At 41.8% G+C, this 11,623-nt stretch overlaps 1 pseudogene across 1 annotated transcript in view; it reads right to left on the bottom strand.

Moving 5' to 3' along the window:
* Window positions 1–11,623, bottom strand: part of LOC311106952 (phospholipase B1, membrane-associated-like) — a 28,538-nt pseudogene extending 16,915 nt beyond the window's left edge. The window contains exons 1-22 of the transcript in view: window positions 11,548–11,623; window positions 10,363–10,416; window positions 10,033–10,096; window positions 9,875–9,909; window positions 8,559–8,640; window positions 8,429–8,480; window positions 8,239–8,316; window positions 8,053–8,118; window positions 7,892–7,962; window positions 7,538–7,613; window positions 6,466–6,576; window positions 6,220–6,285; window positions 6,028–6,099; window positions 4,744–4,818; window positions 4,557–4,617; window positions 4,284–4,342; window positions 4,019–4,098; window positions 3,429–3,472; window positions 2,508–2,616; window positions 2,290–2,341; window positions 2,102–2,182; window positions 1,877–1,942 (exon numbers count right to left, since the gene is read on the bottom strand). The product of the transcript in view is annotated as a phospholipase B1, membrane-associated-like (transcript). The remainder of the gene's footprint in view (window positions 1–1,876; window positions 1,943–2,101; window positions 2,183–2,289; window positions 2,342–2,507; window positions 2,617–3,428; window positions 3,473–4,018; window positions 4,099–4,283; window positions 4,343–4,556; window positions 4,618–4,743; window positions 4,819–6,027; window positions 6,100–6,219; window positions 6,286–6,465; window positions 6,577–7,537; window positions 7,614–7,891; window positions 7,963–8,052; window positions 8,119–8,238; window positions 8,317–8,428; window positions 8,481–8,558; window positions 8,641–9,874; window positions 9,910–10,032; window positions 10,097–10,362; window positions 10,417–11,547) is intronic.

Genomic DNA, 11,623 nt, shown 5'->3' with positions numbered 1-11,623 from the left:
ACAACCCATTAGAGAGCTGGCCACCCCCGCAGAGAAGCCAGCAGAACAGCCCACCTCAGATCCTGATCATAGCCTCAACATCACAGCCAGACAAACAAATGAAGAACCCAAAGCCCAGGGGATCCCACCCCCTCTGAGCACCCCCCCTGTCAGCCACCCTGATAGCCCTCATGATGACCCCCCCACACCCACTGAGGACATACACAAGCCACAGATTGTACTCCTTATGGACTCAAACGGAAAATACATACAAGAAAATAAACTTTTTCCCAAACACACAGTGTCTAAACTCTGGTGTCTAAACACCCAGCGTGCCCTAGACCTTCTGTCTGAGGACCGACTAGGGTCACCCAGCCACATAATAATACAAACAGGCACAAACGACCTGAGAACACAGCAGGATAGGGTGAACACAGCACTCAAGGGAGTGATTGAAAAAGCTTCTTCTACTTTATCCAACGCACAAGTGGTTATCTCCACCCTGCTACCACGAACACAAGTATTTCCCGTGAATGTGCCTCAAAACCAAATGTCTACCTGGCCCACCACTCCACCCTGGACTTGAACAGCCTTTACGACCAGGTCCACCTATACAAAGCAGCAGTGCCCACCTTCGCCCGGAACCTAAAGGACATTGCCCTAAACCGCAGCCCCAACACCTCACACAGGATCAACAGATCAACAGACACCTCGCCCAGACCAGTGAGACACTCTCCCAAACCTGCAGGACCCCCCCCCCCCCCCCCCCCACACACATAGAGGACCCACGCCCAGAGGACCTACATCCAGACCACAGCACCACCAGCCACATCCACACCCCCACCCAATCAACACCCCCCCAAGTCAACCATGCCCACACCCCATTTAGGCCCCCTCAGATCAGACCTATGCCCCTCCTGCCCACCCCATGCCCCCCACTCCCGCAAAGAGGGCCTCAACATGAAAGTCACACATACGCCCAGGCCGTAAACAGGCAAACAGGCCCAACACCCACTCTTACACTAGCCCAAGCCAATGGCATGTACCAGATGCTCAGCAGGCTCTGCTCACACGTACTGGTCTGAGGCCAAACCACACGACTAACAACATTGGACACTTTATGGAGCACAAAGCCTCATCCTGGAATATCCAAGGCTTGAGGTCATCTGCCTTTGGCCTAAAGAGCAGGAACCTGGACTTAACCAAATAAATCAGAAATACAGACATTGTCATCCTACAAGAAACATGGTATAGAGGAGATGGACCCACTGGTTGCCCTCTAGGTTACAGAGAGCTGGTAGACCCATCCAACAAACTACCAGGTGTGAAACAGGGAAGGGACTCAGGGGGTATTCTAATTTGGTATAGAGCAGACCTAACTAACTCTATTCAATTAATCAAAACAGGAACATTTTACATTTGCTAGAAATCCAAAAGGAAATGATCTCAACAGAGAAAAATGTCCTCCTGTGTGCTACCTATATACCCCCACTAGAATCCCCATACTTTAATGAAGACAGCTTCTCTATCCTGGAGGGGAAATCAATCATTTCCAGGCCCAGGGACGTGCTAGTCTGTGGCGACCTAAATGCCAGAACTGGACAAGAACCCTACACCCTTTGTGAGTGTATTGTTTACTGTAAAACATTTATATTGTTTAATTCACTTTTGTTTATCATCTATTTCACTTGCTTTGGCAATGTAAACATACATTTCCCATGCCAATAAAACCCCTTAAATTGAATTGAATTGAGAGATAGAAGGACAAAGAGATAGAGAAAGAGAGAGAAATAACGTTTTAGAAATTAAAAAAAGAAATTGAAAACAGAGAAAAGCATGTGCTATCTGGTAGGATTAGTAAATTCAGAGAAAAAACAGTGAGGCCTACAGCTCCTACCTGTTTATGAAGGTAATCCAGAGACTCACGAATGTGTCGCACATAGTTGTCTGTGGAGTAAAACAGCTGTGGGACAATAAAAGGTAGCGACAGTCAGAGCAATGGAACATGCACATCCAGTACAGTATCACTGCAGACAGAGTTCTTAGAGGAGGTCACGACACAGAATGGTATCTCATTGTATCTTATTGTGTTGTAACGTATACACATAGTATTGGTACTCACAGAGTTGTAGCAGTAGTCACACATGTCATTGCCTCCAATGAACAAAGTGATCACTTTCCAGTCTTCTTGGAAATGAATGCGCTGTGTAAGAGGACATGTTCACATAATGTGAGCTTGTGTGTTATATCAATCTATGTGTGGTAGACAAACAAAATTAGATTCAAATGTAATTCAGGATAGTCGCTAACCGAGTCATTCTTCATCCTGGCAACCAATGCTCGCACTTGTTCTGGTATGTCTCTTCAAAACAAACACAGACAATCCAACATCACTATTCAGCAAATAAAGACTTCAAAACATATTCAGTACAAAACATATTCAGTACATATTCAGTAAAACATAGTCAGTCAGAGAGGCAGGTATGTCTGGATAGAAGAGTATCATATGGACTGGTGATGGGACTCACTTGGCTTTTCCCCCGGCCACAGCCTGGTTGAGGAAGGCCTGAGGGGTGTGCTCTTTGCCTTTGCCCACTGAGAAGCCGGTCAGGGAGGGGTTAAACTCACGCAGGATATCTGAGCAGCAGCACAAAAGAAAACAACATATCAGTCCAACCTGGACACATTGATAATGATACATATAGGAGAACAGTATTTTTCTTACTTAAGGTTATTAGGGATTTATTATTCTTCTAAACTGATAGGATGACTAACTTAGAAAGAATGCATTCTTGACTGGGCTAATGTAGGCTGTGACACCTGGCAAGGCTGTGATTGATGTGAAGGTCTGTTTTAGTGTGTATAATAAGATAAGGATTGTGTCTTCAAATACAAGACTATAATGGTTCATTGTGATCTATGAGTCTTCCTTTGACATGGGAATGATGTCTAAGGGAGCTGGCTCTTCTCACTATGACAGGTTGTTATGATAATCTTGTGTCTGCCTGGAGTGTGTAACAAATGGCGCCAAAGAGATGAGACCAACCCCCTGCATCAACGGATTGGCTGAGATAGTTTAAACTGCTCAAGTCTTTACTCTAATTGGCCAGCAGAGAAGTGGGAAACTTCCTCTGTCAGAGTATTTGGGTATTGTTTCTAGAGAAATGTGTTAGTTGTCTGGAATGTCCTGCGAGGCATATCAGAGAACCCGTATATACGAAACATCATATTTACCATTGAAGGTTTTTGCATTAATTAAAATAACTAGTATACCTTAGAAGTCGTGTTGACCTCTTTTGTTCCTAATGCCAGATTTGAATTGACGCAACTTTGACAAGGTACATGTGTGAATGTGAATTCCAGCATTTTAGCAATATTTTGGCAACATTTTGGCTACACGAGTAGCCTGATAACTAATACAAGATGACAGCGTCAAGAAGGAGACTCACTGGGAAGAGTGGTGACAGTGGTGAGGTTCTCGTCTCCACCGACACTGAGAAACACAAAGACAGAATATAGACTGGTTAGGGATGCCAACCATATAGATTATACCTCTACCTCCAGGTAACCCACAGCACAGGAAGATGAACTGACATTGACACTGCACTCTTTACTATTGTGTTATTGCAGGGGTGATAAGGACACTTTATGACAGGGATCATTAACTAGATTCAGCCGTGGGCCGATTTTTTTGTGAGCGGATGATCGGGGGGCCGTAACATAATTACAAATCATTTGTAGACTGCAATTTGATCGCAAGAATCACAAACAGATATAATATTTGACAAAAACATTATCATTTCAAACCTTGCTTACATTTGTATACGATCTCATGTCTCTCTATTATGCGTGGGAATACTTGGGAACAGATTTCCTAAATAAAAATAACTGGTGTTTTTACAGACTTTTATGTCCAACAATGAATTTATTTTGGTTTTCTTTCCTCAGAAAACTTGGGGGGCCAAATAAAACCACCCAGGGGCCAAATTCGGCCAGCGGGCCGCCAGTTGGGGAACCCTGCCTTATGATAAGGACCCACCTCCATGATAAACCCCGGTATTGCGTCGAAACATCCAGTAGATTGTTAACGTTGGATCCCGATCCGATACCGTTGCCCGCCTGCCGACCAGTCAAAGAGAGTGTTATAGAGATAGCAATAGCATGAGTTTAATAATACAGATAGCAATCACATATGATGAGGTGACAGCCCTACAACTGGGTAATGTAGATTAGCCCACCGTATGTAAAGTAACTCAATCATGTACTACTACAGATAAAAGGTAAACAAGGAACAGGTGACTTACTGTCAGAGAGTCTCCCACTGCAGCTACTACTTTGATATCGCCAGGGCGGAGGGCATGAACTGTGAACGCATAGAAGATGGATCAGGTGATGAGAATGGCGTGAGGCAAACTTTATCCAGGTAGACCCTAAGAAACCAACTGACATCTATCTGTCTGTTCTCTAAAAGTTTCATGTTCCATAATACAGTAAGATCAGGGGATACTGCCTCTATTTCAACAAATAACTCTAAAAACTGCATACTGTATACTGTATATTGAGAGGATTCCTCTTACCTGAGGTGGGTGGGGAGTTGGAAGGACTATGGTCCTCGCAGGGCATATGAGTGCCCATGATCTGATGACAAGACACGCAGAGCACATCCAGAGTCATTACCATGTATAATGTGTACACAGACACCACAATGTGCAGGGCCCTACAGTACATTAGCCGTGATCAACAGGCCTGACAACAGTAACTCACAGGGTCAAGAAGAGGAGAGAGCTCATTGGTGTGATCTGAGGGAGAGTTCCGCTCTGTTCTCAAGAAAGGCCGGTCCTATGGGAGAGAGGGGGAGAGAGAGAGAGAGAGAGAGAGAGAGAGAGAGAGTGTGAGAGCGAGAAAGAGAGAGAGAGAGTGAGCGAGACAGAGAGAGAGAGAGAGACAGACAGAGAGGAGGACAGATTAATGTATAGAGGGTGGGAGATGAGGGTTAGTAGGGTTGTATAGATTATTTCTCAGTGGTATAAATCATATCATAAACTGGGTGGTTCGAGCCCTGAATGCTGATTGGCGGGTATGACAAAATATTTATTTGTAATGCTCTAATTATGTTGGTAACCAGTTTATAATAGCAATAAGGCACCTTGGGGGTTTGTGATATATGCCCAATATACCACGGCTAAGGGCTGTATCCAGGCACTCCGTGTCGCGCCTAAGAACAGCCCTTAGCCATGGTATATTGGCCATATACCACACCCACTCGGTCATATTGCTTAATTATACTATATTGTGTGTTGAGACGTTTATCTGGAGTAGCTCACTGTAATGGGAATATTTAAGATGAATAAAGTTCATATTTAATTTAGAGTGATCAACACAATGTTTAGCATATTTGGAATTTCTGTAATACACATAATTGCCAGTGTTCTATTTGTAACACTCAAGGTGCAGGTTGATGGTCACTAGACTTGTTATGGATTATTGTCATATCTGATGATCGTGGTTGACGCCAGACTGGAGGTCCAAGGACCAAGGACACACTGATTATTCACTGTCGCATTGATGGCATTCTATGAACACTGTGTGATTCTGTAGCAGCTTACAAAGTCACTGTCTCTCAGGCTGGTGTTTACAGAACATTTGGTGCTGTCTGATTTGGATAGAAAGGGCCTGTCTCCAAGAGGCCAATTAGACATTTGCTCTGCATGTGTCTCCCTGTTACAACGTGTAATAAACTGGATAGATTTTTGATTGACTTGTTCACCTGGAAATTCCTATTACACTCACATTCTATTCTATTAATCCCACAAATGTACTGTACGTGACAGATTTCAGGCCTGGATTCAAATAGTATTTGTTTTCTTTCAAATACCTTAGCTGCAGTTCATTGAGCTTGTCTGGTCCAATGGAACCAATGCATCAACCCCCAAGTGCAAACCCCACTCATCTGGCACTCCAGACAAGCTCAGTTTAAACGCTTAAAGTATTTGAAAGAAAAACTAACCTAGGTCAGGTATGTGTTGGAGGCTTGCCGCACTCTCTCACCTCACTGGGGCATGGCACCGAGATGATCATATCATTGTCCTCCATGTTCTGCTGGCCTATGGTGGGCTGCAGCTGAAAAACAGAAGGAAAAACATTTTGAGTAAATTCTCCTTTGTTTGCCTCAACTAGGACTGAGAGCAGAGACAATGCCACAGTGTGTTAGCAGCATGGGTATTATGTGGTGTAACTCACCAAGTTGGCCCACATCTGTATGGCTAGTTTGTCTGTGTGTAATGCACCCGCTCTGGGGGCAGTGCTCTGTACACAGAAGAACATTTGTATTACACACACACACACACACACACACACACACACACACACACACACACGCACGCACACACACCAATAACAAATAACAATTCAGCTCTGCATCACACAGTAAGAGAGTCACATTCATGTATACAAACTTGTGGGAAGCTTCAATGGCTTGTCACTCACAATAAAGGAGGCAGGGTCTGCTGTGATGAAGGGGACATCCTGCAGTAGGACGGTGAAGTCATCTCTATTGCTGTACCACTGCTTCTCCACCAGGTGTCCGTCAAGGGACTCCTACTGACCACCGTGAAAAATAGTTAGTAAAGAATTAAAAAACTATATACAATACACCACTTGTGTAGTCCCCTGTACTACAACATCTTCTGTCCATATGTTATTTATTATATTTTGCAGTATGTCCTGTAAGGAGTTTTTATGATGCAAATTTTTTGGGGGTGAAAACAGACAATAAAATGCAATATAATCTTATCTTATCTTATTTATATGGGGACAACAATATAAACAGCACATAGATCAAAGATCATCAACTAGATTCAGCTGTGGGATGATTTTTTATGAGAGGATGGTCTGTGGGCTGGAACATAATTACAAATCATTTGCAAGAATCACAAACAGATATAATATTTGACAAAAACATGATAATTTCAAATCTTGCTTACATTTGTATATGATCACGTGTATCTCTATTATGCGTGGGAATACTTGGGAACAGATTTCCAAAATTAAAATAACTGGTGTTTTTACAGTCTTTTATATCCAACAATGAAATACTCAGAAAACTTGGGGGGCAAATAAAACCACCGTGGGGCCAAATTCGGCCCGCAGGCCACCAGTTGGGGAACCCTGACATAGATGTTGGGGAGATCACATTGATGTAAGTTATTGATGTAAGACATAGATGTAAGATATTGATGTAAGACATAGATGTAGTAAGACATTGATGATGTAAAACATAGATGTACAACATTGATGATGTAAGACATTTATGATGTAAAACATTGATGTAAGAAGTGATGATGTAAGACATTGATGTAAGACATTGATGATGTAAAACAGATGTACAACATTGATGACGTAAGACATTGATGATGTAAAACAGATGTACAACATTGATGACGTAAGACATTGATGATGTAAAACAGATGTACAACATTGATGACATAAGACATTGATGATGCAAGACATTGATGTAAGACATTGATGACGTAAAACATTGATATGTAAGACATTGCACCTGCAGGACTTGAGTGAGCAGGGCCCTCAGCAGTCTGAGCTCCCCTTCATGTCTTTCCTCCATACATTGACACATCCTGTCAATAGACATATAAGCAATCAAACCAAACGTCTACTAGCAAGTCACTATAGATTCACAGAATCGTTTAAAAATCCCAAAATTCGAATCTAATTGTATTTATCATGTACACAGTTTACAGCAGGTATAAAAGGTGCAGCAAAATGCTTGTGTGCTAGCACCCTCAACATTACAGTACAATAATCTATATCTATAATAATAAAATAAAACATTATAAACTCAGGGAATGAATGCACTGACTGATTAAGGAGCTGTGCTATTGGTCGAGATTATCACCTGTTCTGATGAGGAAGTCCAGTATCATATTCTCCATTCCACACTGCAACATTGACAATGGTCCACTTCAACTGAAAATACATTAAGAACGATCTTAATGATCACCTAAATTCATGTGCTGTAGCATCGCTAAGAGTGTCACACAAGTGTCCAAAACCCACCTGGGACTGCAGCACCTGCAGAGCTTGATCCACCTCCTGGACAGCAGCTCTGATGGTCTCACTGAGCTGCATACACACAAACACACAACACTCACTCAAAGGAACGCAGCTATTAACACTGTAGTGTCATGAAATGCAGACTTTCACTGAAATCCAGATGTGTGAGGTGAGTATTTGGCTAATGACCTGGTCATGACATAAACAGAGCTCATCCACCTGGACGAATAGCATCACCAGCTTCCAGTCTGTGTCTAGATCAACGGCCTATCAGAGAGAAGTAAAAGACACAGTCAGAGATGACAACCAGTACAGAGAAGCTGTTCCAATTCTATAGGACAATGTGTTGGGTTATGTAGAAGGAGAGTTACTAGAATACCTGGTTACTCCTGAGGGTGAGGGACAGTTCCTTTGCCTGCTCCACAAGAGATCTGCAAATGAACGAAACATACCATTTTGTCTGTCTTTCTTTCATGCTCTCACAGGGAGCAGGTGTAGCTGTGGATTACCTGTGCTGTGAGGATTCAGAATACAGGTTTGTCTGACCAGGAAGAGTACTGGTCATTGCAGGGTTAAACATGGTCAGCAGCTCTGGAGTGACAGAGAGAGGGGAGGAAGTTGCTTGATTATAAGTGAAATCAACTTTGTCATATGCACATTACTTGGCACTTTAGTATGAGGTGAAAAAAACACTATTAGAAATGGCTAACAGGTATTTAAAATCAACTAACTCCATACTCCACCAACGTGTCTGACACACAGGTAGTTAGTTGGTTCCTTATACAATCAAATAAATGGATACACATACAATCTGTTTGACCAGACAAGTATGGCATCTAGGGCTTTCTTGGTACTAACATACAGAAAGTACCATGTGAGTTGAGAGTACAGTATGTCTCTCTATCCCCTTCCTCTTTATTAATGTCTGTTTTCTATTGTGTGAGAGGTACAATAATCTGTATCTCTTCCTTGTGGAATGCTTTCTGGTGAAATTAATTGCAGCGTAGTTGTAGTTTGGTGATTCTATCCTGGCTTATTGTTAGTAGTATCAGGGTTGTTCCTGATATCAGACCAATAACGATATCACAAAGTAGTTGGATCTTAACTTATATTAACCTCTTTTAAAATCAATTATTCTCAATTATACTAATTGATACTGCAGTAATCTACAATAACCTATTAGACATGTAAGAGTGTTCAATAGTTACAGTAAGTTATATAAGAGCAGGCCTGACACCATTATCTTAAGTACGTAACTGAATTGATTTCATTTCCCTCCAAATGTACCCTCTTTTCGATGCTTTTATCCTTTTCGAGCACAATCCTATCTTCGAAAATGGTTAAAAAGCCTAAATGATGTCTGGTCCTAGATTATCTGGATGAAATTAGATAAACATTCTATGTAATTATACACATGATGAGTGTCAGATTGCAAAGGGAGGAAATTTGGCATGGGAAGAGGAGGATCTGTCAGCAGACCAACATGTCTTATCAACCAATCAAATGTCTTATCAACCAATCTTATCAACCAATCAAAGTGTGTTTTATTGAGATTGTATTTGATGGAGACTGTCATTTGGTGCTTAAGGTCACAGGAAATTGACAACGTGGATTGGATGCTCTAGAATTTGTCTGCTATTTTTGTGTGTGTACTTGTGTGCATGTGTGCGTGTGTGCGTGAGAGTGTGCGTGTCTGTTCGGTCTGTCTGCCTGCCTGTCTGTTTGTCTGTCTGTGTTAATAGCCTGCGTTTGTTGTCTTCTGGTTCAGAGAACTGATTTGATACATTAAGGAGCCCCCCAAACTCCCCATGAATAGCAGGCTTACCATGAAGTCTCAATAACACTCTGGACAGCTCACTGCTGCAAGGAGAGAGAAAAACAGAAGTCTGGAAAACCTTTCTGCGTTCACATTGAAATATCCCTAGTGACACCTGGTAGTGTCCCCTTATCTATCAAGGTTAGAGAAATTGATGTGTTGCTTACCTTTGTGTGTGGGGGAGTCCGATGGCCGAGAGCACAGCCACATCTGAGGGTCTGACACTGTGAGCTGGAGAGAAAGGAGTGAAATTAGGAGACCGCCTAAGACCACATTGGTTGATCGTTCAGAACAGCCAACTCAACTCAATAAGGACTAAAGAGACTGAAGATAGATCTCTATATTCTAGGTGGCCAGACATAGAGCTGAATGAACCCAGATAGATCAGGCCGGGTACAAGGCCAGACCATACAGTTAGATCAGTTAAGATGTACTTTACCTCCTCATCAGTCAAGCCATTTTATATCACTAATTACTGATTATTAGTGAACACTCACCTGAGGAGGGAAGGGTCTGGGAGAGAGAGGTGTGGGTGTGAGGCAGTGCAGAGGCTGGGAATAACAGAGGAGACATTACAGGTCACATACTATAGAGCAGGGTTTCACAATAGGTGGCCCTCGGGTCAAATTCAGCTCCGCGGGTGATTTTATTTGGCCCCCCAAGTTTTTTGAGCAAAAATGTTTTAATATATTTTGTTGTTGGACATAAAAGACTGTGAAATCACCAGAAAATCAGCTCAAAGTGATTAAAATAAGTATTGCCACGCATAAATAGAGAGACGTGATTGTATCCCAATGTAATCAAGGTTTGAAATTATTCTGTTTTTGTCAAATACTATATCCATTTTGGATTCTTGTGGTCAATTTGCAGTGTACAAATTATTTATAACTATGTTTCTACCCCTCGACCATCCGGTCAAAGAAAAATCGCCACACGGCTGAATGTAATTGGGGACCCCTGCTATAGAGATTAATACAGTATATATTTATTATTTCTCTATGTTACAAATACTGCCACAATGCATTTATGAATATGAGTTTAACATTGTGGGTTTTTCTGAAATTTGCTCCATGAGTGTTATCTTCTTAGAAAAGAGAAGCAGTTTTTAACAGAACACATTCAACAGGAATGCTCCCCAAAGATACCATACAGTAGAAACAAAAGAGTTCATTATCTCCTATAATGTATGCTTAGTACAATGTTACAGTAGGTCAATGTGAACCTATGTAGTCAGCATCATCCCTTTAAAACATTGAGGGGCCTAGTCAGAACTAGTGACCACATTTCTGAGGTGAGGCAAAAACAACATTCTTCTTGCACAGCCAGAATCCAAACATGAAGTATACAATGATTGTCTCACCCCTGAAAGCCTGGTTTTAATTGACAAGGTCCCTAAGATGTTACTTTATGACAATGATGCCAATAATCACTACAGTAATACAACTTCACTCTACTTGCACATTTTCTTCAATATCATTCCTGCAAACCTAAGACAAAAAGCCACTGATATTCTTCACTTTACCCAGTTACTTTTATATGTAAAATAATCAGATAATTTGAGTAGGCTATAGAAGTGTCAGTATGAAAACGTATGCACTCACTAACTGTAAGTCGCTCTGGATAAGAGCGTCTGCTAAATGACTAAAAATGTTGTTGTTTTTATGTAAAAAGTGCATAGAAACCTGTTGCCGTGGGGAACCCCAGCAAAGCTATAACCAGTAATGGAAGCATCCTTCAGCTGTCAAAGTTTGTCCTCAT

This window comes from Coregonus lavaretus (genome assembly GCF_964263955.1).
Source record: "Coregonus lavaretus genome assembly, chromosome: 31".
NCBI lineage: Eukaryota > Metazoa > Chordata > Actinopteri > Salmoniformes > Salmonidae > Coregonus > Coregonus lavaretus.
The sequence above is the reverse complement of the archived record's forward strand: the minus strand, read 5'-3'. Positions and strand labels throughout refer to the sequence as shown.